Here is a 22404-nt window from a genome sequence, read left to right as displayed (position 1 = left end):
TTTCCTAGTGGTTACCAAAGAAATTATTCTGGTCCCCAGGGGACATTTGGCAATATCTTGAAATATTTTTAGTTGTGACACTTGGGGAAGGGAACTGCTACCAGCATTTTATGAGTGAAAGCCAGGAATGCTGTTAAAGATCTTAAAATGCACAAGATGGAATCCCCCATCCAAAAAATTATCTGGTCTAGAATGTCAACGGTGCTGATATTTAAAACAATAACAACAACAACAACAACAACAAAAACCCTAGTTACCATATCTATGTTTAAACTATATGGAAAAAAATTCTTTCTTTAAATTAACTCTTCTAAAATTAGCATTAATTCCTATATTCACTAAAATTTAGTTTGAAAGATTACTTGTTAACTTGTAGATAGACTACTATGCTGTATCAAGGATTTATCCTGTGAGTGCAAATGTCTCTACATCTTCACTTTTAACTCTAAGAGTTTACATAAATTACCAAAGTTTTTGGGCCTCAGTTATTATTGGGTCGGTAACTATATCAATCCTGTAGGGCTACTGTGAGAAGAATGCATTATGTGTATAAAGCATCTAGCATAGTCACTGTCAAAGTATTTTTATTTTAATCGTGTATATATATGCACACACATATAATCAATAATATATACCAATAATATATATATTATATCATCATCCATCATATATAACAATAATAATGATTAAATAATGATTTTTAAAATGATTAAAATAAATATAAAAAATATATGTATTTAGTTCAGCATCCAAGGTGTAAGGTATCAGGTATGCTAATATCCTGAGTTACATCTTAATTGCATCTTAATTGCATATGTTACTGCTCAGTTGTGGTCAGGTATTAAAAATACCAGCTTTATCTTTGGAAAATCATTTTAGTCCCAGATTTAGAACTTAGGTGACATATCACCTGCCTTTTATAGGTCTTTATTAGCTTATTTTTATTAAAAAAAAGTATGCAGCATTTTGAAAATGGAAGTGAAGTGGTTCAATATTCTTTAACTGCAAAATGATGACTATAATATCTACTTTATAGAGTCAGTGTTAGTACCAAACCAGATAATATATTCTAAGGCACTGTGTGAATCTGACACATTTTTTTATTTCATGTCCTCACAATTTAGAATTTTTCTCATTCCTAGATTTATTTTTTTGACACATTTTGATGATGAATAGAAAGCAAGGTATTTGGAATTTTTTTCTATAATTTCTGATTAAGAGTTTTAATACAATGACAAACACATATATGAAAGAAAATATATCAAGGAATTTTATTTGAGATGGTATAGTTGAAGAGATTTGGTGACAGAGAATGTTTAAGTTAGTTTTGCAGATTTATTCCCAAGTTTCTAATTGATTGTTATTAAATCTTGGTAATTTCACCTAGTATTAGACCAATTTTCAGATATATTTTAGTCACTATAAAAATTTGAGATGAATCATAATCCAATGATAAATAACTTTTTTTAGACCTTGTAACCACAGACTTTATAGAGTTCTGTTCCTATTTGGGGGAGGAGGGAGTTTCTTGTAGGATACAATTAGCTATTTTTTATCATTTATTTTGACAATTATTAAGATGGAGCAGAATATACCCAAACTTTTACAATGAATATTATTGTTTTGATATGCTAATAGCTACACTATGAAACAAGGATCCACAGTCATATAATCTGGGAAAATATTGGGATATTTGAAGTTAAATAGGTTTTTTAAATTTGGGAGTTCTCAGGGATGCCTGGGTGGCTCAGTTGGTTAAGTGGCTGCCTTTGGCTCAGGTCATGATCCCAGCGTCCTGGGATCGAGTCCCACTTCAGGCTCCTTGCTCAGCAGAGAGCCTGCTTCTCTCTCTGCCTCTGCCTGCCTCTCTGCCTGTGCTTGCTCTCTCTCTCCATCTCTCTCTCTGACAAATAAATCAATAAAATCTTAAAAAAAATTTAGAAGTTCTCAGAACATTTATTATATTAATCTGCATGTAAATATCAAAGCGAATATAGATCTTGTCTCCACAAAAACCTTTCTATCTCTTTCCCTTTATCTTGTGTAGTTGTTTCCAGGGTGCTATGTGCTGTGACTGCCCAAGATGGTCATGTTATTTTTTTGTTTCAGGATTATATAACTAAGTTAAGGAGTGCATAGCATTGCCTTCAGATAGGAATGCATTTACCAATGAGCATGTGGTAATGTAACAATAAGTTTTCTAAGGTCTTTGTGATTGTTTTTTTATTCTGATAGGTCTTTAGAAAGAGATTCCATATACTCTTTGTATATTTGTTTTTAAACATTGTTTGCCAGAAGTGTGAGACATTTCTCTGAGGAAGCCTGAGGATGACTGGGAATTCGAGGAGATTGAAGGGTGAGAAGTGAACCAAAATAAATTCCTTAGGATCAATTCAACCCTAGAGCTTGTACTTCTTTTAAACTTCTACTTTTGTGTAGAAGTGTATAATACATTTTCCCTGTATTTAATTATGTGCTTGACAAATACTATATGCTCAATAAATAAATAAATTTTGCCTGTTATCATTATTACTATTTTATCACATTTAGATATTTCTTCATAAAACAGAAAATAAATATTAAGTTGACCAGAATACTAACTGAAACTACCAAGACAGTTTTTGTGTCCTCCCACAATGTATGCTGTACACATTCTAGAAGATAAGGCACAATAACTGAAAATACAAAGATCTCTGAGTAGCATTTAAAAATCTTATAAAATATAATGTGATGTGTATTAAAATTTTTGATAGGTCTACTTAGGTTAATAAAATTCCCTCTATTTCATCTTTCTAGTCTTGGCAGATATTAAACATAAAGTCAAAGCATCAAATTGATGGAAAATCTACATAGATAGCCAAGCCGGACTACAGAAATGGACTTCATAGAGTATCTTACTCTTAACAAGTATTTTCAGTGTCAGAGCATTCACATACAATTATTTCCTTATTACACAACTCTAATCTTTAAAAAAAAAATTCTTGCATACTACTTATCTTTATGGGACTCACAGGAGAAAGACATAAATATATAGCCTATAGGAACATTTGACTGAAACTTTTTCATGATTTAGGCACTGTGCTAAGCACTGTACATGCATTACTTTAGTTAAATACTGCCATAGCTTTATAATAAGTGTATTATTATTGTTTCTACTTTAAACAAAGGGAATCACTAAATAAAATTACCATAAGGCATATAATTAATAATTACATTATTTGGGATTTTGATTCATATATTCTTAAGTCCATAGTATCTGAACATAACTTCCAGGCAATAATGTTTTTGAAAATTATTTTGAACACCTACTGAATACATATGATTCATTGCTTCATAAGAAGGGAACTCAATTGAAAGTACAGAAAGCTAAGACAAAGAAATAGCAATTTGACCAACTTCACACAGTTAGGAAATGGGATAATTAAGATTTTAAATAAGGTGGTCAGATATCATAATCTGTATTTTTCACCACACCGTTACACTACTTAAGGAAATGTTTGAAGAATTATTTGTGAAATCATGCAAAAGAAAAGTTTTTTAAAAAATCAGAATTGTAATAGTCTGATATATTAACTAATGTCAAGTCAATCTAATAATTTCAAGAAAACAAATAATCAAAAGGGAGAGGAAAAGATTGAAAATGTGTTTGTTAGTCAATAAGGAGATTAATCTATTTAAATTTCAATCTAAAAAAACATTTGAATATGAATAATAAAGGATAATAATGTAAAGTGTATAGATTATTCTTCAAAATGAAACCCCACTTTAACTATTTAAAGGCAATGCCTCTAGTTAATGCTCTTTTGGGTGTATACCATATATTGTTCTTAGTATAATTCTAAATAGTAATTTGATCTACTGTTTTGCTGAATGTTTAATATATGTTGTACCTCATTTATCACAACAAACCATTTACCAAGAGGAAAGTGAGCTCAGTTAGTTCAAAGATCATCATGTGCTATTTTTTTAATTGTTTTAAAAAGGACAAAGAAATCTGAGAAAGTGTTTCATGTAATAGATGACTAAGAAAAACAGCAGGTACATGCAATTAGTGCATGCAGTTTGGATTAGTTCCTAGACTAGAAAAACAAAATAACTTTAAAGAACAATATTGGGATAAATTAAGGAATTTGTGTAGATAAACAGATATTAGCATTTTATCACTGTTAAATATCTTGATTTTAATAATTATATTGTGTTTATATAATAGAAACTCCCCATTCCTGGAAATACATACTGAAATGCTAAGGACAAAGGATACTATGTCTTCACCTTACACTGAAAACTTTGCTCAGGAAAAAAAAATACATATATATATATATATATATCACACAATCATACACATAGTATACTGGGAGGAAAATACAGAGAGACAGAAATAGACATAGAGATAAAAGCAGAGAGAGAGAGAGAAAGAGAATGACACTGATAAAACAAATTGGTAAATTTTTGATTAATTGATAATTCTGAGTAAAGGGCTTATGAGTGTGTATACTATTTTTGGCAATTTTTCTATAAGTCTAACATCATGTCAAAATAAGGAATACACTTGTACCCATCATAATGAGTTACTCTTGATACTTTATTCCTTATCTGTAAGATGAAGATATCATTCCCTTCTTCCTAGAGGTCTGTGAGAATGAAATAAAATAATCTTTATCAGCCCATGTATAGAAAAAGGAAATATACTATATTTTTAGCTATTTTACAATTACAGAAGCAAGGATTAAGTTTTTAAGTAACTTGCCAAAAAAGACATCATACTGCTAGAAATTAGCATAACTATACTTCACAATGTATATCTTCTGATTTCAAATCAGTAATGTTTTTTAAATTTAATCTGATATTGCAATACCTGTAGATAAGAATAGTAATGTAATTCACCAAAAAACATAATTTAATCATTTTGTAAGTTTCTGCACATTTTACTTAATTTCTACCTGTTGATGTGATTTCAAAAAATTAGGAAATGATAACTTAGACTTTGAAATGTTTTAAACAGTGATATTAATTCACTGAAACTCATTTTTAATCATTTATTAAAGATGGTACTAGCACTCTTTTACATTCTCCTCCAATTAATGGCTTATCTAAGAATAAGAAACAAACAAAAAAGAAAAGATGAGGATGGAATGAACCTGACCAATATAATCTGACATTCTACTATGAAATATTTCATTGTGACTCCAAATGACAGTTTTAATGAAGATAAATGTTATAAGCTGTATTTGTTTTATTTAGTTCTATCATTATATATTTTGCAGGGTAATTTTGTCTTAATTAAAAATTCACTGGTGTAATTCAATAACATTCCATTAGTCTTTGATAAAAATTCTTTAAATCAGAGTAAGGTGACAAACATATCCATCAGTTTAGACCCAAAAGAGAAAGAAATGAAGGAAAACTAGATCTATATTACATACAAAATCAACCAAGTAGAACTTACAAGTATGATATCTCTGAAACTTGAATGTTCTTTAATTTTCAGTTAACCAATTTATAAAAGTACAATATCTAGAATATGCTTCATAATCAATATAGAATGTAAATGAATAGGTTTTAATTCAGAAAAAAAGTAACAGAATTGCCCATGTAGGCATGAATGAAAATGTACTTTCTATGAAAAATGTAGAAGGTAGAATGTGTGTGTGTGTATGTCTATGTGCATGCACACATGCTTGCAAGTAGCTTACAAACAACAAACATTCTAAAAACTCATTCTGCTGGGGTGCCTGGGTGGCTCAGTGGATTAAGCCGCTGCCTTCGGCTCAGGTCATGATCTCAGTGTCCTGGGATCGAGCCCCGCATTGGGCTCTTTGCTCAGCGGGAGCCTGCTTCTCTCTCTCTCTCTCTCTGCATGACTCTCCGCCTACTTGTGATCTCTCTCTCTGTCAAATAAAAACTCATTCTGCTTTTCTTTGTTTTTCCTTCTGTTACTATGTCTTATATTAACTTATTATTAGAACAGCCAAAAAATCTAGAAGAGAAGAAGAATTCTTCCTGCATATATATGTACAAGAAGGTTTGAAGAAGGAAGAACAGAAGGGAGTAGATAGGAGCAAGGTTAGGAAGGAAATTTTTCTTTGTATCACTTTTTATGCTGTTACTTTTGAGCCATGTGAGCACATGATCTACTATCAAATAAAATAAAAAATGAATAAGGAGGGGAAAAAGAGAGCTAAATCTCTACAGCTACTTTGCTCATGGGGACTTTTTTTTGTTTTGAACAGGGATAAAAATGATGCTGTCTGGAATGAAAATGAGCTTTGCCTAACAAATATTTAGAGTTCAAGACAGTGGGGAAGGTTGATCATGAACAGTCCTTAGAAGTGGAGGGCTACATCTCTGGAGCAGAGGTGACCTAGAGGTAGATAGAACCTTTCCAATTAGCCCAGACTTAAGCTAACTGGCTCTGATTGGATTGAGGTGATTGAGTCCCATTTTATTTGTCTAAAACAGGCAAGAGTGAATAATCTCTAGGAGAAGAGAATATGATCTAGGTATTCTATAATTTTGTACATACAATGGCCTTCATTCAAATAAACAATGCTGCAAAGAAATAAGACTATATGAATGAAAATCAAGAAATAAAATTGAAACACATACAGACTTATAGAGGATCTATATTTTGGAATTAGTAGACAAGATTTTTAAATAACCATAATGGATATGTTCAAAATATAGAATAATGGAAGAAAGCTGGATTCTGTAAAAAGAGATCAAAGAGAAGCACCTTTTAAAATCTGCTCCCCCATTAAAACAATGAGTGTATCAGCAAAACAAACAAACCTACTTTCTCAGAACTTTTTTTTTTTTAAGATTTTATTTATTTATTTGACAGAGAGAGATCACAAGTAGGCAGAAAAGCAGGCAGAGAGAGAGAGAGAGAGGAGAAAGCAGGCTCCCTGCTGAGCAGAGAGCCCGATGCGGGGCTCCATCCCAAGACCCTGAGACCATGACCTGAGCCAAAGGCAGAGGCTTAACCCACTGAGCCACTCAGGCACCCCCTTTCTCAGAACTCTTAAAATTAGCTAAAGATTTATGACAATCCCAAGACCATTTATTCAAAAAATGTCTGAATCCTGGTAAAAACAGTAATTTCTGTGGAGTTTTAATAGTCCTAGTCTCACCTCCCATTCCCTAATGCGTAGCCTTGAAAACAATTTCACAACCATGGTAGTTGTGAAAAATAGCACCTAGCCACAAGAAAGGCAATATGTGTTCAGAACACCACAGAAACCACTGCTCCTGCATTATTGTTACTATTTGACCCAGGGCATAGCTTTCTGGAATTGCTCCATTCTCAGGGATTGTCTTTATTTGATCTGACTCAGAGTTTGCTCTATGCAAACAATCCTATCCACAGAGTGTTTACAGAACAATCCTATCTTCAGAGTGTTTGTAGAAAACAATCAATGGCTATTGATTAACACTGAATCCCCCTAAGGAGGCAATACCAGTTGGGGCTAACGAGATTGACTAAAATACTTCAAAGAAAAAACTATGGAATAAAATGACTATAGCAAGTTTTGTAAAGCCCAGTACACTCTTAAGAATATGGAATACCACACACATTGCTGGGCTGTCTGCAAGCCCAGCAAGGATGTGACTTTTTAGCCCAATTAAAAAGTAGACAAAACTGAAGAGACACAACACCAAAGAATATATACAGATAACAAATAAGCATGTTAAAAGATGCTCAACATCATATGTTATTAAGGAATTGCAAATTTAAAAAGACAAAAAGATAACTACATACCTATTATAATGTCTAAGATCCAAATCACAGACCACAATCAAATGCTGGGAAGGATTGAGACAACAGGAATTCTCATTCACTGCTGGTGAAAACAAAGTGGCACAGTGACTTTGGAAGGCAATTTCTTAGAAAACTAAGGCATTTTACTTAGTTTTCTTAGAAAAACTAAGTAAAAGGAATACTTTTACTATGTTTAGAAAACTAAACATAGTCTTATCATATGATCCATCAGTTGAGCTGTTCACCCAAATGAGTTGAAAAAAAAAAAAAAACTGCCTGCAGAAAAACGTACACATGAAGGTTTATAGCAGTTTGTCAAAAATTGGGGCAACCAAATGTCTTTTATTAGGTAAATGGTCTAAACAAACTGTGGTATATCATACAATGGGATATGATTAAATAATAAAAGAAATAAGATACCAGGCTACGAAAATATATGGAGGAACCTTAAATGCATATTGTGTGAGAAAGAAGCCGTCTGAGAGGATGCACATTCTAATCTGGGTGCTTTCTGTTTTACAAGGTCATGTCTTCTGCCCTATGCTGCACTGGAATCTTGAAACCAGTTGTCATTGGAATCTGTGAGTTGGCTGCCTCGTTGGCATTTTATTGTTGATTTTCAATAAATTACGAAAAGATTGGATTTGTATGATACTAATAATCCCAAATCAAGTTGGAGTCCTTAGGAGATACCTCTTCCCAGCAAATTGAGAAAACTCAAACCCTGTTACTTTGCTCTAGCCTAGCCAATTTCTCCGTTCTGGGTGGTTGTCATGAGAAGTTACATACTTTGTAATGTGTTGGTGGGGCATGGTGGGTTCCAGAACTGAGAATAGAATGTTTAGATGAAAGATTACAGGGGGACTTTAAATCTGAATACTTCCAAATTTTCATGAGACTGACCAAAATTAAGAGGAAGTGGAAAAGCCAGAAAAAGACTTTGCTAAAGGTTTCAAGGAATACTTTTACTTATTTCTTACCAGGCAAAAAAAAGCCTGGGCTTTTCTGAGAAACCCACAGTATAAAGCATGTCAAAAGCTTTTGCTTGTTTCTTCTGCAAAGCTCCTCTGTGGAACAGAGTATGAATTTCTTCCTTGCCTTACTACTGAGAACTGATAATGTTAGGGTACGGTATTGACCACCCTTCAATTAGACAGAGAACACTCTCAATAATGCAAGTCACACAGCAAGGTTTATTTCCAGCTAACTGGGGTCCAAGTGTCCGCCCGGCGCAGCGGGTTTCAACAAGGACCCCCAGCACTCAAAGCCAAGGGTTTATATAGCATTTTCAAAGCACTTTTTCATAGCTTCATACATATCTTGCACCCCACTTTGACAGTTTAACTTGGTTTAACCTTTTGCCACCCCTGCATCACCCTGGTGCCATCCTGGCAGTTAAGTGAGATTTAGGTTTAGAGGAAATTTAACTTTATTTACATTTCCTTCTGCCTCAGCCTCCTTCAGTTTTATGGTGGGGTTACCTGCGCCTGTGGACTGGTTAGGGACGCTCAGTAAAATGGCTTCCCCGCCTTCAGGATGGCCATTCTTATGCTAACCCACTCTTACAGTGCAAGGTGCCAGCTTTTGCTTTGCCAAGATGGCTATACTTATGTCAGGGCTAGACTCTAGGTGGGTACAGCCTTGTTTTTCTTGGCCTTCACACCTGGAGCTGGTTTTCCGGGACTTGTTTTTAAGTCCCCTGGGGGGAGGGGAGCAGGGACAGTTTAAGGGTTAAACAACAAAGTTATTGTTTAACCTCAATGGAAGCCTCTGGCTAAAATAAAAATATAAAATAGGTCCTTACAACAAGACATATTTGGCCATTCATCTATTTAAATCTAAGTTCTTCAAAGAATAAAAAGTAAATTCCTGTTTGACTTGTAGCACATTTTAAAATAAAACAAAACCACTCTTCATAAATTATATTAGTTTATTCTCAAAACCATTAACTTTGTTATGACTTTTTAATTAAAATCAGTTTTATTAGGTCATCAAACATGATAGGTTATATTGCTCTTGGTCATATAACTAATTAGTGACAGAGCCAGAATTCAAAAATCATCTTTATTAAATGTTTTTCTTTTCTCTGTTCTTTTCATCAGAATATAATGCTTCATGGTAAGTGTCTTCTTAGGTGGCCTGAATGCACTTCTAAAACAAAATAATATGTAAAATCCTCCTTACAATCATATCGTGATTTCCCTACATGTGTAAGGATGTTTACACACTTCATTGCAGCAGTACACACCCAGATAAGCCAATATGGCCAAAGTAGAGCAAGACAATGGGCAGCAATGTTTGGAATATCACCATGATGTTATCTTTACTTATCTGCCTTAAAATGCCTTGAAAGTCTAGTAAATGCATTTTATACATAGATATAGAGATATAGAAATTCTCTCTCTCTCTTTCTCTCTCTCTCTCTCTCTATATATATATATATATAATGATATAGCATATAAAATTTATATAAAGTGAGCCTGAACTGAAAATAATATACCTGTTACACACACACACACACACACACACACACACACACATAGCAATTTTACTTTTATCATTTTGGTTGTTAATGGTAGTAAAATTATAGAAATGTATTTCATTAGTAATCTATTATTGCTCAACAAATAATTCCACAAGTTAGAGCTTCAAAATAGAATCATATATTATCTCACACAGATTCTGAAGAGTCAGAATCTGATAAAGGCATAATTGGGTGAAGTGAGGTGATTCTGCCTCAAGTCTCTGAAAAGGTGGCTTTTACCTACTCAGTTCATTAGAAGTGAGTCAGTAAGTGCCCTGGATAATCAGGATCATGCATACTGGGAGGCAAGATCATTGGAGCTATCTTGAAAGGTGGCTATTCCTTCTCATTTAAAACTCAGAATCCAAATACAATACATACCCCTAACTAGTGTTTGTAGGTTTGCTAAATATTTTTAGTGACTATATTTGCTTTTCTCACCATAAGACTAAAGGTGACTATAGACAATGAAGTCTATTAGAAAGTACCTTGGTGATAGACTGGATTCTGCTTCTTGTTCTGCCTTTAGATTAATGCTGCGACTTTCAGAAGGTTCACTGTTGGTAACACAGATTTCTCACCTATTTACTCATTCAACAAAAACATACTAAGCGCCTAACATATTATTCCAGACATTAGGACCCAGCAGCTTAAATATTCCTTCTCTTGTGGAGATTACCTTCTAGTTGACTTCAAATTAGTATGTAACTCTAAAAATTAGAGATCTAGTTTTATAAAGACATGAAAGTCTGTAGAAAAAGTCCTAATAGCCTGGGCTAAAGCCAGGAATTAGGATGCAGATAATTTCCAAGTTGCAAAGTACAGAGATAAAGATAATCACAAAAACAAAATGTCTGGAGTTCATTCAAATGGGATAACTTTAAAGAATAAGTGGAATTTAGGGTAACCAACCAGAGCAAAGGGGCTCAGGATTTGAAGATAACAGAGCATGAAGCAACTCCCCAAGTCTTTACCAAGTAGCCATAGGTAATTTTTATTGGGGATTTTAAATTAAGCCGTGTGTGGAAAGGGAGCTGTTAAAGAAGCAATTCCAGCTTGATCAAAGTACTAAGACTATGCTCCAGCTAATTGTACAGCAATGTATTTCCCAGGATGCATGGCAGGAGACCCCAAGATAATGCCAGGTAATCACAAAGTTTTAGGAAATATATCATCTCAGAGTCCAACACTTGTCCATATAATTTTTCTCTACTGATTAACTAGAGGGATTCAGTAGAGATGAATCTCACTGGACCTAATACACAAGTGGCAGTATTACAAAAATTTAAAGCATATGATGCAGGAATACTCTTCAGGGCGCAGAGATTTTCAGCATATTTCATGAATTTCTCTCACGGAAGAGTGCTTTGTTGATCTTTTTTTTTTTTTTTTTTTTAAAGGGGAGGGGAAGATTAAAGAATCCCTAAATTTTATTGCATAGTCAGTAAGTGCAGGGATCCTTATGAGTGTGTGTAGAAGGAGTGGCTCTTGTTTATGTGAAAAAGTGTTCTAAGTAATGTAATACTTGTTGTTAGTAGAGCTTATCTGAATTTCTCAATTAAATGCTTCATTTCAACATTAAAAATTGGCAATTAGGAGTTGGATGGGCTTGTGGAGATTTGCTACAAAAGAATTCTAAATTCATCTTTATTGCTGAGTATACAGAGAGTACAGAAAATGGGAATCTGGAAGGTTGATACGAAAGGATCCAAGGGTTTGCAGTTCTTGGAAATGTTCTGCCATCTCTACAATCTGCAATCAGATAAAGCACAGATGGTGAGCAGGGTCCAGGCTTTTGGAGCTGAAGTAATGAATTATCCTGAAATCTAATAAAAGGGAAGGGTTTGTCTTACTGAGTCCCTAGAAAGTAGGGATTGTTTTGAGGGTATAGTGGAAGTATTCCCAGGATTGTTGAGCTAAAGTAGATATTACTATCTCGAACTTAAAAGCTAAATGGACATTCTAGCATAGATTCTTATAATATGCGATAAGGTATTTGCAGTATCTAAACCAAAAGAAAAAATAAACAGAAATGGGAAAGCATAAATAAGATAAGGAACTAAAGATTGGGGGTCTTGAAAGTTTTCTATAGCATATCCAGATACATATAGACCATGTAAGACAACTAAGTGTGGTCTTCAGATAATGATGGTCATAAAAAATCATTTTGTTGTTGTTTTTCAATTGCTTTCTTATTGTAGGTAGACCAAGTACATTGATAAACACTTCTTTTGGAAATTTTTCAGTTATACAAATATTCCTTACAATGATTCTCCTAATACTAAACATGTACTAGTTATAAAGTTTAAAATGAAAAGAAGTTTAGCATCCTTGAAGGCAAAATGAAATAAATTGGGCTTAAAGTATAAGTACTTGATCTATTTAATATTTGTATAATGAACTAAATAAAAATAATAATTCCTAGGAATTAGCATTGATATCTTAAATTTTTCTGAGATAGTATCTGTACATTGAGTAAAGGAAGGGCCATTTTAATGCTGCTCATCCATTGATAAAAAAGAATATATGGCAGGAGCTGAAATAAATAAACAAGGAAGTAGCTATTCCTGTCTTCCATTACCTTCTACTCACTATTCACTACTGACCTCTAAAGACTAACAAATGTCCGTATTTTCCCCCCATTTTCTCTTATGTGCTTCAGATTCTATTATAAACTAGTCATCATCATCTGCTTTTGGAATTCTCATTGAAATAGTTATCTGAAATGCAGTGTCTCTTCACCTGCCCTCAGAATTGTGTGCTGTTTCTTTAAGAGATTGCCATTTTGCAGTGTTCTGCAGTGCTTGGTTTTGTCTTGACAGTGGTGATTGTTTATGAGAGGACATACTGGAGAGTGGTCTCTGAAGCTGGACATCCCAGGTTTGCTTCTTAGCTCTAAGATTTCCTCACATAATAGAAGTCCTTGTTTGCTGATATGTTTTCTAACTTTTCAAGTAGAATGTAGGTTCCAAGAGACCAAAGTAAGTCAAAATAAAACCACAGAAATGGAAACACTGGCTCATATGTATTAGGCATTTAACAAATATTAAATGAATGAGTGAATGGAACTCAAGCATCTCTAAACTGACGAGATATATTCAGTAGAACTTCTTACTTTCTCCAAGAAACTTTAAAAAAAATTCCAGTTATAAATTTTCAGTTATAAATAATCCTGTTTCAGAGTTACCTGAAAACACGGTCTGGCCAGCATGGATACTTTGAGTCCTATTTTCTCTGTTTTATTTTTATTTGTTTTGTTTTGTTTTGTTTTATATATTTCTGTAAATGTGTATATATTCAGCACATAAAATAACTTTTTGAACAGTTCTGAAAGAGGATTATCAAAAATGATTTAGACTATGGTATGATTATTTGAATATGTGCAAGTTTTCCATGATAATTACTTTTTTTTAATTATGTTTGGTTAGTCACTGTAGAGTACCATAATTAGCTTATGATGTAGTGTTCAATGATTCATTAGTTAAGTATAACACTCAGGGCTCATCATAGCATGTGCCCCTTCTCAGTACCCATCACCCTGTTACCCCCTCCCCCTCCAAAACCCCCAGACTATTTCTCAGGGTCCATAGTCCTTTTTTTTAAGTGTAATTGATAATACAGATGGAAATATTTTAGAAGAGCATTTATAGTGGAAGAATCTAAAGTTATATCATTCATAAGGATTTGGCTAGAGAAACTGCTTTATTGACTAAATGATGCTTTCAATAAATTGGACTTGGGTTCTAAGTGAATATATTGCTTAGCAAAAAATATTCATATAGGTCCTTACGAAGTATTCATTGCCTGGGTTAATTCCATCTAATTATTTTTTTCTTATTAATCATTTGCTTCAAATTATATTTTTTTCAAAAAATTTTTTCGGGCCTCTACAAGATACTGAATAAGAAATAGAAATATATGAAATATATGAAAGGGCTTATTATATATGGAAGGAAACTTAACTGTTGCCTTTGTACCAACCTTTGACTTAAATTTTTTCAAAGACATTAAAAAGCCAAATGAAAGAAATAGTTATGAGCACTTGTCTTCAAAGATAGGGAAGAAACATGTCCTAAGTGAGTTATTTAAATATCTGCAGAATGTGCTACTTTGTGTAGGAGCTAAGTAAAAAGATGAGTGACTGAATACTTACAGTACAAAAAGAATTAGAAGGCACAAAATTCTAGTTCCTGTCCCAGCCTCATTACACCCTAACACATGATTTACCTATAAAATGAGACGTATGCTTTCTTTTCTATCAGATAACTGGATTGTCATACGTGAGATACATGCTAAACTGTTTTATAATTCCAGATAAATAATATATGCTCTATTTAACAAAAATAGCAATATTAGATAAATTTTGCCTATTACTTGATATGTGTCAGGTACCTTTATATATGAACTCATTTATTCCTTACAACAACCTTATGATGAATATATTTTTTATTATTTTTTGACATTGAGGAAAATGAAGCTTAAGAGTGATTAGGTCACTGTCCTAGGCTCATACAGCCAAAGGTGGTAGGGCTGGGATTTTACATGCAGATATGTCACTATACTAGACTCTTTCCATCATTTTAATCAATAATAAATAGAAGTAGATTAACGTACATTTAAATTTTGTTCTAGATCCAATATTCTGTGTTTCTAACTAAAATATTTCTCAGTCTACTTGTCAAAAGATTTTTGAACCTCATGTAAATTTAGAAGGGCTTATAAATACCTAGTAATATTCCAGGAATATCCCTGGCATAGTCCAAACTATAGACAAAGGCATAAAAGGATAACTAGGAAAAAGAGGAAAAGAGAAGAGATACTGCTCAGAAAATTTCGCCAAAAAAAAAAAAAAAAAAAAAAAAAGATTGTTGGATTAGACAGCAGTGTCAGAAATTAACAGCATTGCCTGAAGAAAAGAAGCAAATGTTTTCAGGTAACATATGAGCTAATTAAAAGGAAAGTATTCCAGGGGTGCCTGGGTGGCTCAGTGGGTTAAAGCCTCTGTCTTCTGCTCAGGGCATGATCCCAGAGTCCTGGGATCTAGCCCCACATCAGGCTCTCTGCTCTGCAGGGTGCCTTCTTTTTCCTCTCTCTCTCTGCCTGCTTGTGATCTATGTCTGTCAAATAAATAAATAAAATCTTTAAAAAAAAGTTAAGTATTTCAAATGACTGTGATTTCCTAATCTCTGAAAGTAAACTGCCAAAACATACTGTGCCTATTAATAATATGATGTATTGAACTTTACAAGTCTTCATGTTGAGATAATCATCCTGCTTTACAGTTCATAGGACTTTACAATTTTATTTATCATTTATAAGAATTTTACCTCACTGAGTTTATTCTTAAGTCTTTCTAGGAACCTAGTTTTTATAAATGAAATTTGACTAAGGGTTAAGGGCAAGTATCTTATTTCTACTGAACAATCACTATGTACTAGACACCCTGAAGTCCATGCACCTTATCTAAGATTCACAGCAGCCCCAAATGTAGATGTTATCATCATTCACTCTTAACAGACTGTTGAGACTCAAAGAGCTTTAGTAGAATACAAAAGAAAAAGCTAATATATTTCTGAACCAGTACTTGAGTCTATCAAAGGTATTATCTATCTTAAAGCAAAATATTTACTTGTTCAGAAAAGGTCGTCATTGCCTCTCTCATGCCGACCAAAAAGCACATTATGAAGCCATTATTTAGGGAGTGGAATGAGAATACAACCTAAATGTACCAAAGAGAATTAGTATTTTAGTCAAAGTGGAGTTACATAATGTTTAAATTACTGCAGCTTCTTCTGCCTTTTCCATTCTCGGTCTTTGGTATTCACATTACATTTATGTAGCAGGTACTATACAGCCACATTGCCCGGCTTTGAGAATCTAAGGTTCTCCACTTTATTGTGACAGTGGGCAAGTTACTGAGTAGATCTTTGCCTCAACTTTCTCATCTCTAAAATGGAGAGAAAAAAGACCTCTACGGGCTTCATAGGATTTTATAAGAAGTAAATAACGTAATATGGATAAACTAAAACTGTGCTTGACACATTTGAGCTCAGAAAGAGAGTAGTCATTAGAAAAATAATTACTATTATCACAATCTTTAGACAATATTCCCAATAAGGTTGAACTTCTAATATTAACAATAACCCTAGTGGGGCACCTGGGTGGCTCAGTGGGTTAAAGCCTCTGTCTTCGGCTCAGGTCATGATCTCAGGATCCTGGGATCCAGCCCCACATTGGGCTCTCTGCTCAGCAAGGAGCCTGCTTCCTCCTCTCTCTCCGCCTGCCTCTCTTCTTACTTGTGATCTCTGTCTGTCAAATAAATAAATATAATCTTAAAAAAAAATAACCCTAGTAACACTGTTCGTATATTTAATGAAAAATAGGTATGTACAAGTGTTAAGTAAAATTATTAAATTCTATAAAGTGTGAAGTAGTTTTATAATTTTTATGGGGTCACAGTCTTACTAAATTCAGCAATCCATGGTGTTAATAAGCACAATAAATTTCTGCTGTTTCACTTTCAGAGCTTTATAGGCAAATTGTATTCAATTGGAATTCTATCTGTTTAACTCATATGCTTCCTGAAGACTTTTTCTCTGTAGTTATTATTACTACTTCTTGAAATATTATCTTCATCTAACACATACAAAAGATGAGGAGGAAGATGATGAGGAGGACGATGAAGATAAGGATAAGGATAAGAGCAATGATAGAAGTCTCACTTTGGGCCAGGCAGAAGAGAATTTTTATTTCAGAAAGGACAAAACCTGGTATCACAATTATCTTTTTTGCTGGTAAAAGTATGTTTCAAGTTGAATGTGTATATCCCATTATACTCATGTATTAGATGATAGTTTCCCAAGTTTATTTTCCTACTGAAGTTTAGTTGAGAGACCAAAACTCAGGTAACCAAGTCTAGAGAATGATGGCAAAGCAATTTTTGTTCTTTCTGTTCCTCCTTTTTAATCTTCAAGCTGGAGGAAACCTACTTCACTTTATTGCACTGGGGCTCCTTCCAAACTTTATTAATTATATCCACATTCTCTCAGGATATAGTTAAAGAAGGAACTTTATATTTTCTAAAGTTTAACCCTTTATTAAAAACATCCTTGATTAATAAAGGGCTCCTGGGTGGCTCAGTCGGTTAAGCATCTGCCTTAGGCTTGGGTCATGATCTCATGGTCCTGGGATCAAACCCTGCAACTGGCTCCCTGCTCAGCGGGACCCTACTTCTCCCTTTCCTCCTTCTCTGCTTATGCGCTCACTTGCGCGCTCTCTCTCTCTGTCTCTCTCCCCACTCCGTCACATAAGTAAATCTTTTTTAAAAATGTTAAAAAATAAAAATAAAAAAATAAGATCATCCTTGATTAGTAAAGACTCATTTTGTGATTCAAAATTTTCTGGAAATGTCTGAAAGATATGCTTCAGTCCCATGAGGTGTCCATTTGCATGAGTGCCCAGGAACCTCATGTGTGTGTGTGTGTGTGTGTGTGTGTGTATGTGTTAGTGTTCTCGGTGGAGAAATGAATATCCTAAGGGAGGGAGAATACAGGATTCAAGTACAATTCAAGTTTCCTGAAGAAGGACTAAAAGAGAGATCTGAATAATAAATATCTTTTAATCATATTCCTTTCCCAGTGTGTCTCCTAGCCTGAAAATAGGAGCTTTCTGTGAAGAGCAAGTCAAATTGAAAACTCTATTTCACTATGCGAATGTGATTGTATATTCAAGCAACACTTGGTTGCAAATAATCAACAGCTAGCTTAATCACAGAGGGTGAAATAATGGAATGATGCATAGTCAGGAAACATAGCTAGACCCTGTGAGGGACTGAAAGCAGGAATTTGTATGTGAACTGAGTTTATTATCACATTATTCCCAGTGATGTCTTGTTTCTTATCTCTTGCATTATTCTGAGTGTTTTATTTCTTTCTCATTCTTGAAGACTATTTATTTATTTATTTATTTATTTAAGTAAAATTAATATACAGTGTTATATTAGTTTTAGGTGTACGATACAGTGATTCAACAGTTCTGTCCATTACTCTATGCGCATCGTGATACATGTACTCTTAAACCCCATCACCTATTTCACCCATTCCCCACAAAACTCCCCTCTGGCAACCAGTGGCTTGTTCTCCAGATGCAAGAGTCTGTTTTGGGTTCGTTGTTGTTGTTGTTGTCTTTTTTTCCTTTGTTCATTTACTTGTCTCTTAAATTAAACATATGAGTAAAATCATATGGTTAGACCTTTTACTTTAAATGTCTCTGTGCATGGTGCCTGGGTGAGTTCATACTTTAGGCATGAACTCTTGATTTCAGCTCAGGTCATGATCTCAGAGTGGTAAAATCAAAGAGCTAGTCTATGGTGAGCTTCATACTGGGCATGGAGCCTGCTTAACATTCTCTCTCTCCCTCTACCTCTCCCCTGACCAAAAATAAAATAAATAAATAATAAATGTATGTATATCTCTGTGCATATTAGTGAAAACCAACAACAGTCCCAACTTTCCATAATTTCATACCTGACTTTATAACTGAGAGGTTTTCCCTGAAAGTCTATACAAACAAACTCTGCCACAATTCTCAATCCTGTTATCTCACTTTGTCTTCATGATCATAGCCATCTCACAGATTATTTAATTTTTTAATTTAATTTCTTTAATTTAATCAATTAAATTTAAATTTAAATAAAAATAATCCTTTTATTTAGTTTAGTTTTTCTCTCACCCTCACCAGATTAGAAGCTCCAAGGAAGCATTTACATTCTGTTTTGTTCCCCAGGATCTAGTAAAATGCCTGTCAAAAGTAAACATCTAATATATATTATAATCATGTATATATATAAAATACATAATTTATACATATTCAATGAACAAGTGCTGGATCGATTTCATAGTTCAGTCACACACACAAAAAAACTGACCTGTAAACTAACTAAATAGATACATAATGAGTGAGTGAGTGTGTGAATGAGAAAGAGAGAGATTATAAGAGGCTCAGAATACAGAATGCCTGGAAATTGGTGTTAACAAAAGAATTGTCTGGATGCCTCTCCTCCTTTTCCTTTTGAGACTCAAAAGGATCATTATTGCAGATCATAATCAGCTTCTTCTGTGTAAATTAAGATTCTACTCTCACTCCACTCCGGGAAGAATATCCAGGGGAAATGAGGAGTGCTTAGCCAAGCCAAATCTCGCCCAGTGATTTTTCTCTTTATGTGGAATTTACAGATTACTTATCACATACCAAACATGAAGCTAAATGTTTTACATATATTATCCTACTCTATATATACATCAACTTTATGATGTGAATGCTATTATTATCAGCCCCATTTTATAAATGAAGAAACTGATTGAGAGGGGTTTGGTACATTGGTGACAAGGATCCTGCTTAAAAATGATGGAGTGATGGTTCTCATTTGGGCAGTCCACATCTAAGGCCGTGCTCTTAACTAGAATGCTGCTACTTTATTTACCATCAGGAAATTATAAGCTTCTGGTTAAGACCCCATCAATTTCAGTTGGATTCTTACCATTTCATTGACCTGAATTTGATACTCCATTTTCTATCCTAAATCTAACTACCGTTTACCTATCCTATTCCCATCTCAGTATCACTTTTGTATGAAAACCTGTGTTCAATTCATGCTAAGTGCTCCCCACAGAACACTTTTCTACCGAAATAAAGAAAAATCTAGTTTGTTAATATTTCTGTCTACCTCCTAAAGGACATTGTCCTTTTCTAAATTGAATAGAGTAGAATTCCTAAAATTTCCTGTAAAATAATTCATGTTATTTTCCTTCTTATTTGATTTTTATTTTCTCAAGTTTTGCTATCTTATATTGGATGTATTAAACTTAATTCTTATAAAATACAAACTTTATTTTTACTCATCTGATTGAATTCTTTGTAATTTAAGAGTGCTGGTGGTAGGTATTATGGAGGGCATGTATTACATGGAGCACTGGGTATGGGGCATAAACAATGAATTTTGGAACACTGAAAAAAAATTAAATTAAATTAAATTTTAAAAAAGAGTGCTGCAATGATAATAAGGGCTTTAAAAATATTTTTTTTTTCCCATCCATTGTTCCTTTTCTCTTCTTGTTTATTTTGTAAAGTTACTGAATTTCTAAGTGGTCTCTTTAACTACTTACTCCTTTTTTTGGTAAGCATTCCAGATATTAAAATATCAAGATTCAGAATTAGAGCTGTGTTTAAATTTTTACCACTATCAATTGTTAGCTTAATGAGTCATTTAATCTCCCCAAATGACAGTAATATTGCATTCCTCAGGGTTGTTGTGTAGAATAAAGAAGATAACTAATTTAACCATGCCTTCTGCTCTTCAGAGCTTTCCAGAATGGTATCTTGTAATTTTCTCTGACAACAGCTTTCACCTTAGTCTGATCAGCATATTTTCTCAGATTCCCCTTTCTTACCACATTGTTTATCATTATTTCCTGCCTTGGATGCCCTATTTTATTTAGATATAAAGAAAATAGTGTTTCAAAATAGTTATAGTCCATTGCAGATTGGGAAAAAAATATATATATATATAAATATTTATTTATTTATTTATTTTTATATATAAATATAAACATATATATATATATATATATTTTATTTCAGTATTCATTACCTTAAGTTTGTTAACAGTGAGTCAGCAAGTAGAGTGTGACTCTGTGGCGTATAATACAGCTATGAACTACAGAGACTGAGAAATGACTGGGGAACCAGAGAGATTGATTTTAATTCATGATACTTTTATTAGCTGTGTCATCTTGAGCAAGTTACTTAATTTCCATATCACTTAATTTCCTCATATATAACAAAAGAAGAAAAATATCTACTTCATAGAGTTTATTATGAATGTTAAATGAAAAAAAATATGCGAAGGCTCAATTAGTGTTAGTTATTATTATCTTAATCCTAATGGTCAACCTTCCATAGCCCTTTGATTACTCTGAATTTAGCTACTTATGATGTGCTAAAATCACTTTCTTGGTGACTTTGCCTTTTTGTTTTGGTTTTTACAGTTTGGGTATGCTCACAAAAGATGTAGGAGTTATTTTAATGTAGAAATTGATATGGAGAACCCAGGAGTCAGATTGCCTTGATTTGCACTATCACCTATTAACTGAGGAATCTTGAATAAGTTGTCTCTCTGAGCTTAATTTTCTTCATGGATAAAATAGGCATATTGAGTGCCTGTATCTGTCTCATGGGGCTATTGATCAGATGAGATAACACATGTAAAGTACTTAGCACAGTGCTTAATAGTAAATAGTAGTCACTGATGCTGTTTCTGTTGTTGGTATAATAATTTTTTAAAAAGAAAAACGTTTTTATGAAATAGATAGTGGTCACAATCAGATGCCCCTGTGAAGACCTATGTGATATCCCTCCTATAGGAAAAAAAAAAACAATCTGACCTCATATTACCAAATGCTATTTTTCTTGTATTCCAAGAATTCCACTAGCCAGATATTCTTTTGAATAACAAGTCTTCTTTTATTTTTAATTTTTAATTTTTTACAAACATATAATATATTTTTATCCCCAGGGGTACAGGTCTGTGAATCGCCAGGTTTACACACTTCACAGCACTCACCAAGGCACATACTCTCCCCAATGTCCATAACCCCACACCCCTTCTCCCAACCCCCTCCCCCCAGCAACCCTCAGTTTGTTTTGTGAGATTAAGAGTCACTTATGGTTTGTCTCCCTCCCAATCCCATCTTGTTCCATTTATTCTTCTCCTACCTCCTTAACCCCCCCATGTTGCATCTCTACTTCCTCATATCAGGGAGATCATATGATAGTTGTCTTTCTCCGCTTGACTTATTTTGCTAAGCATGATATGCTCTAGTTCCATCCACGTTGTCGCAAATGGCAAGATTTCATTTCTTTTGATGGCTGCATAGTATTCCATTGTGTATATATATCACATCTTCTTGATCCATTCATCTGTTGATGGACATCTAGGTTCTTTCCATAGTTTGGCTATTGTGGACATTGCTGCTATAAACATTCGGGTGCATGTGCCCCTTCGGATCACTACGTTTGTATCTTTAGGGTAAATACCCAGTAGTGTAATTGCTGGGTCATAGGG

This window comes from Mustela putorius, unplaced genomic scaffold, assembly GCF_011764305.1.
Source record: "Mustela putorius furo isolate JIRA1106 unplaced genomic scaffold, ASM1176430v1.1 tig00000580_pilon_pilon_pilon, whole genome shotgun sequence".
Taxonomy (NCBI): Eukaryota; Metazoa; Chordata; class Mammalia; order Carnivora; family Mustelidae; genus Mustela; species Mustela putorius.
Note: the sequence above shows the minus strand (reverse complement) of the source record.